Genomic DNA, 6,452 nt, shown 5'->3' on the forward strand with positions numbered 1-6,452 from the left:
CTGAATCATAGAGTGTATGCATTTTATGTGTTGACAGGTATTATTTGTCCTCTATAGAGATTTTACCAATTTTTCTTTTTCCTCCAGTTTCTTCTTGAAGGGGACTAGGATTTGTCATCCCAAAATATGCCACTTTGGCATGAGGATTATTTTGAGATGAAGAAAAGACAGATTAAAACCCAGCAGATTCAGGAAAAGCTCTTCACCTCCCCCTCAACTGCCTAAATTTACATTGGAAAGGGGCCTGTACCAGGAAGAGAGCTATTACCAGTGTTAAAAAACAAAATTCAAACAAGTTAATTTGAAGATCTAATTGGCTTTACTAAGTGATTCATAAATCAGGCAGCATCTCACCTAGGAAAGTAGAAAGGCCCTCTGAGGAGTTGCACAAAATGGAAGGTTTTTATAGGCAGAAAGGAGGTGGTGTAGGGAAGTTAAAAGAGTGGATTATTGCAGGCAAAGTTACCTTCCGTTAGGGGAAGGCAGGGGGTCTTAAGCGGATTAGCTCACTAGTGATGGCCAGGAAATTCCAGACTGATTAGTTTAAAATTCCACTCCTGAAAGGGGCTGAAACTACAATTAAGTCTTGGTTCGCTCTTCTCGGAGCAAATGACTCCACCTTGGGCCTGTTGTTTCTTTTTTTAACACCAGAGATACCCTTTTACCTTTGAAACTTATCTGCATAACAGGGCAAACTTTGTTTTCTAAACATCTCCTCTGAGGTGGCTTTTTTCCTCTTTGCATCCCCAGACCCCTACTCCTTTCCTTAACTCAGGATGTTATATAAGCTTCAGTTACCTGGTTGCCATTTGTGTGTTCATATCTTTATGCGGCTTCTGTATGTATGTAATTTTGTTTGTTTTTCTCCTGTTAATCTGTCATATCAATTTCATTATTGTACCAGCTAAAGAACCTAAAAGGGAAGAAGGGGAAATGTTTCCACTCCTACATTGTGATGGGATTCGAGAGATGCTACCACAAATTATAGCACCTTGGGATACTGAATATTTTAAGCTGAAGGAGTTTGAGAAAACAGTTGTCAACTACAGATTGGCACTCGCCATTGGCACTTGCCATCTGCCTCTACAAGGATTAAATCAGGTGCTGCTGCAGCTGCTGACTTTCAACACCCCCTGAAAGGAGTTCAGGGGGAGAGCAGAAATGAGGCACTCTGTGCCCTGGGAAAAACTGGCAGAACAGGTCTTCAGATAGTTAGATATTTTCAGGAGCCGACTTTATGAGCCCAATTCTTGTATCTCCTCATATGCAGAAAAACACTAAAATCCTTCATGGTGATGTCTGCTCCTCTTGACTAGCAGTAACTTTCACGAGACTAGCAGAAACCTTCTGCAAAAAATATGTGCTCGACTGCATGTACTCCCCCTTCACCAAAATCACATATATACTGACCTTCCCCCCTGCCTCTCAGGAGCAGTTTCTTAGAGCTATCTGAAATGCTGTCTCCTGAGCTATCATCCTCATTTTGCCCCAAATAAAACTTAACTCTCAACTCTCATGTTGTGCATTTTTTTTAAGTCGACAGTAAAATCAGGAAGGTCACGCTGACCTTCCTCACCTCTCCCCGCAACTCCAACCCAGCCCTTCTAGCTCTTCTCTCCAGAAACAGGTCATAAAACCCTCATGTGAGAGGTGCTCTCCCTATACTTGGAGGAAAGGAGCATCCTTATCTCTGATGACAGGGGACACCTAGAAGAATCCTAACAAACAGGCCTTGCTAAGTTTTCCCCAGTTTACTACAGTTTCCTCATAGTCCTTAACTTACCATTGAAGGGCTATGTTCTACTTTGGTAGAAATAGGACTGAATTAATGCCCTGCCATTAGGCCGTAGTGCTGCTAGGATTACATCGATCTTCCTGTTTGTACTGTTTGTAACTATGGCCCCATCTTAAGTATTCCTAATTGAAAAACAAAGCCTCAGGAAACCGAAACTTAACCAGCCGCTCTCGCTTCTGTAACTATGCTTGCTGAACCCCCTTTTGCAACCATCCAACCAATCAGACGGTGACTAGTGTCTTTGTTTAAAAGTTAACCAATCAGTGACTAATGTCTTTGTTTAAAAGTTAGCCAATCAGTACCCCCCACCCCTGAAGGTCGCGAGCTTGTTTGTACCTGTCTATAAAAGAGCTGTACTAAACTCCATCGGGACCTCTTAGCGTCACCGGCAACGAGTGCGCGGAGGTCCAGGTTCGAACCTGCAATAAATGACCCTTGCCGTTTGGCTTTGACTCTTGTCTCTGGTGGTCTTGTGGAGGGGTCTCGTGACCGTGGGCATTTCACCATATTGCTGCACACTCTATCAAACCTAGCATAAAAATACTTAGGTCTAACTGTTTCCTGGGGTCTTCATTTCCCTATGAATGCTCTTGTATCCCATAAACAAATTTGTACGTTTTCCTCCTGTTAATCTTTGTCAGTTTTATTTTCAGACCCAGCTAGGAACCATAAGAGGGTCAAGGAAAATTTTTCCTCCCCTACACATGCCAACATTGTGACAGTGACAGTGTGAAGTCAATCTTTTCACCATTACTAATGTGATAAAGGAATATTTACTTCCTTTCTGTTTTATTTGAATTATTCTTATTTGGAGATAAGACTTTTTTTGTCACTTGAACATTTCATTTTTTTGTATCAAGATATTAGTCTATAATTATTTGTAAGAGAGTCACTCCATTTCTATTGTGTGCTCCAAATACTTTTCTCAATTTTACATTTAAATTGTAATTTGTTTATGGAATTTTTAATCCACAGAAATTTTTAACTTTTCTGATTGTTGGGACCCAGGGCTGGCTGCCCCAAAATATGCTTTAATGGCATATTGATTTTTTTGAATTAAAGTTACTTGAAAAGCAGCTGGTTCAGAAAGAACACTTTGACCCTCCTTTGTCTCCCTGAATGAAGGAAATAAATTTCCCATGTGTGAAGGGTACCCTTCTTACACTAGGAAGCTAACAAGAGACACCGTTATCACTAGAGATAGGGAATTCAGGCTGAGAAGCCTGTATAAACAAACCATGTTTCTTCTTTAATAATATACTACCCCAAGCCCAAACTTTGCTTAAATTCCTCACTAATTAGGCACACAAACCTAAGCTTCTTTGTGCTGTCTAATCCTCACAAACTTAACATTTCTTTATGTAAAAAGATATCAAAGCTGCCTACTTTTGGTAACTCTCTGAACATGATTTTCATGATCCTTCTGTATATACAAAATTAAATTGGATTTTCACCTATTACTCTATCTCACATCATTTTAATTCTTAGACCAACCATAAGAACTTACGAGGGTAGAGGAAAATTTTTTTCCTCCCCAACATGACAAAAGATATTTTTCCCAGAATTCCCCGGTAGTCCAGTGGTCAGGACTCGGTGCTCTCACTGCCAGGGGCCCAGGTTCAATTCCTGGTCGGGGAAACTAAGATCCCGCAAGCTTAGCAGCACAGCCAAAAACAAACAAAAAAAGAAAGACAGAACTGCTGTGGGTTGTTGGGTGCTGCAGAAGCTCAAAGTCATGAAAAGCAAGGCCTTCTCAATTGACTTTTTAAAAAAAGATATTCTTCCATTACTCAATAGCTTTTAAGATTTCAGTGTTTCAGCAAAAGCTATCTACACTCTAAAATTCTTTGAATATATACATTGCTCAGAACTTCTAGTCAGATTTTAAGGTTACAGTTTTTAAAACATGAAACTTAGATTTAACTAATATTTCTGGCAAAATGGCACAGTAATTTAAAACAATAAAACCACCTTTATGCAGCATATAAATATCTTGGATTAAAGATAATAAGCGTTTTTTAAATATGCAGTTTTTTTTTGTTTGTTTGTTTTTTTGTGGTACACGGGCCTCTCACTACTGTGGCCTCTCCCGTTGCGGAGCACAGGCTCTGGACGCGCAAGCTCAGTGGCCATGGCTCACGGGCCCAGCCGCTCCGCGGCTTGTGGGATCTTCCCGGACTGGGGCACGAACCCGTGTCCCCTGCATCAGCAGGCGGACTCTCAACCACTGTGCCACCAGGGAAGCCCCTAAATATGCAGTTTTTAAAGCTCCCCAAGTGGTTATGTTACCAGTCCAAGCTCACTCTGCTCGCCACGTGACAGGCCAATGAATCGGAGTTGATGTGTTGAGGCAAGGAATATGACTTTATGGAAAGCCGGCAGACCAAGAAGACGGCAGACTAGGGTCCCCAAAAAGCATCTTATCTTATCAGGGTCTGGATGCCAGTTTCTTTTATAGAATCAGAGAGGGAGAGGCGGTGAGGAAGTAAGGTAAAAGGGCCATCAGTCTTGCAAAACAAACCCTGGAATGGCCAGCCTCCGTGAGGGGATGTGTTAATTTCTTCTTTTCTGCAGCCATTCACAGGAAGGTGAGGTCAGATTGTCTCCCTGTGAGCTGAACAGAGGCACTTTAGTTTAACATTCAGGCAGGGGGGCAGGGTTCCCTGAGGTCGGCCATTATCTATGATTCTAATAACAAAAGCAACGAAAATCAAACGTTAAAGTCAAAGAAAGAGATTGAACATGGAGTCCGATTTAGCTCTTCCCTGTTACAGTTATAATGGCAGCTAGGTTCTCAAACTTAACAGTTCTCAAACCTAGCTGCCATTATAACAACTTGGGGAGCTTATAAAATACCAATGCCAGGATATCAGTCCCAGAGATTTGGATTTAATTATTTTGTGTTGGAGGTTCATCAGTACTTTTAAAAGCTCACCACATGATGCAAAACATGCTATCTGGGTTAAAAACAGCTGTTTCAAATTCATAATAGTACTCAAAACAAACGATAGGATATCCCCAAGGGCGAAAAACAAAGAAGAAGCAAGAAACCAGAGAGTTAAGTTACAGTGAAATCTATGGCTGCCCTGGGATCATTCTCTCATTACTGTAATGATGAGACCTGAATGTTAAATGACCAGCTGCCCAAGGATAGGAGATGATGCCTTTGTGTAACACAAGTTAGAGACAAGAAAAATTTGAATGTAAAAATAAAAAGATTCACCAAGCATTTACTAACCAAAACACACAGACAGACAGACACACACACACCCATACAAACACACACACACACACATACACATACTGTTTAAAACAATTATTCAATGACATTTGTTTAAAGACAGTAAGACTTTATTTAAGGTGGGACTATTGTGATAAGTAGAAGACCAGTGAAATGGAGTCTTGCTGTAGGGGAGAGAAATTAGGCACAACTCTGAATACAGCATAGGAAAATGGGAATTTAAAGCCAAGGAGCAGGATGGGGGTCACTGAATGGAACATTACTAAGAGGAAACATCAGAGGTAAGGGAGGATTCTGGCTAAGCCAACCTAATAGGATTCTTGCTTAAGACAGGCCAGGGTAATCAGGCATCACCTGGGGGGACAGGAGAGAATGAGTAACCCAACAGATATCAAGGACAAGATATGGACTATAGGGGATTCCACCTAAGCAGATTAAGTAGGATTCTTGCTAAAATTGGGCAATACAGAGAGGAATACAGAAGTATAAAAGTCAAGGCCTAGCTGAAAAAAGTTCAGAGGAGCTTGAGTAGAGTTTGCTCAAGGACAGAATTTTGGTCAACACACACACACATGCACATGCACACATACAAATCCACCTTGGGTAGTTATATTAGTATCTATCAACATATACCTTAAGATATGATGCATTATAAGAGATACAGAGGGCTACTACATAATGATAAAATGTTCAGGTGACTCAGAAAATATAATATAAGGATCCTAAGTAGTATAAATCAAAAGATGTTGACTCAAAATATAAGCAAAATTGACAGAGCTATGGAGAAAATTTAATCAATTTACACTCTTGGTGGGAGACTTCAAAATGATTTTCCAGGGCTTCCCTGGTAGCGCAGTGGTTGAGAGTGCCGGAGCCTGTGCTCTGCAACAGGAGAGGCCACAGCAGTGAGAGGCCCACGTACCACCAAAAAAAAGATTTTCTAGGGCTTCCCTGGTGGCACAGTGGTTGAGAGTCCGCCTGCTGATGCAGGGGACACGGGTTCGTGCCCCGATCCGGGAAGATCCCCCATGCCGTGGAGCGGCTGGGCCCGTGGGCCATGGCCGCTGAGCCTGCGTATCCAGAGCCTGTGCTCCGCAACGGGAGAGGCCACAACAGTGAGAGGCCCGCGTACCGCAAAAAAAAAAAAAAGATTTTCTAAATTGCTGATCAGTCAAGCAAAAAATATTTAGTAAGAATAGAGTAGATTTAAACAACACAGTTAACAATCTTGATTCAGTGGTCATATATAGAACTTGCAGGTGATCAAAATATGCCACCCCCAAATATGCCACTCTTAAATAAGGATAATTTTGAGCTGAAGACATTTGAGAATCAATGAATTTAAGAAGAGGCTTTCTCTGAAATTACCTTCTCTGCTTAAAAACAGATCCTCCAAAAAAAAAGAAAGAAGCAATT

At 41.3% G+C, this 6,452-nt stretch overlaps 1 non-coding gene across 1 annotated transcript; it reads left to right on the top strand.

Annotated features, from left to right (window-relative positions):
• Window positions 1-3,360: 3,360 nt before the first annotated feature.
• Window positions 3,361-3,433, top strand: TRNAE-CUC (transfer RNA glutamic acid (anticodon CUC)). The gene has a single exon. It is a non-coding gene; the product is annotated as a tRNA-Glu (tRNA).
• Window positions 3,434-6,452: the final 3,019 nt, after the last annotated feature.

This window comes from Phocoena phocoena, chromosome X (assembly GCF_963924675.1).
Source record: "Phocoena phocoena chromosome X, mPhoPho1.1, whole genome shotgun sequence".
In the NCBI taxonomy this organism is placed as follows: domain Eukaryota; kingdom Metazoa; phylum Chordata; class Mammalia; order Artiodactyla; family Phocoenidae; genus Phocoena; species Phocoena phocoena.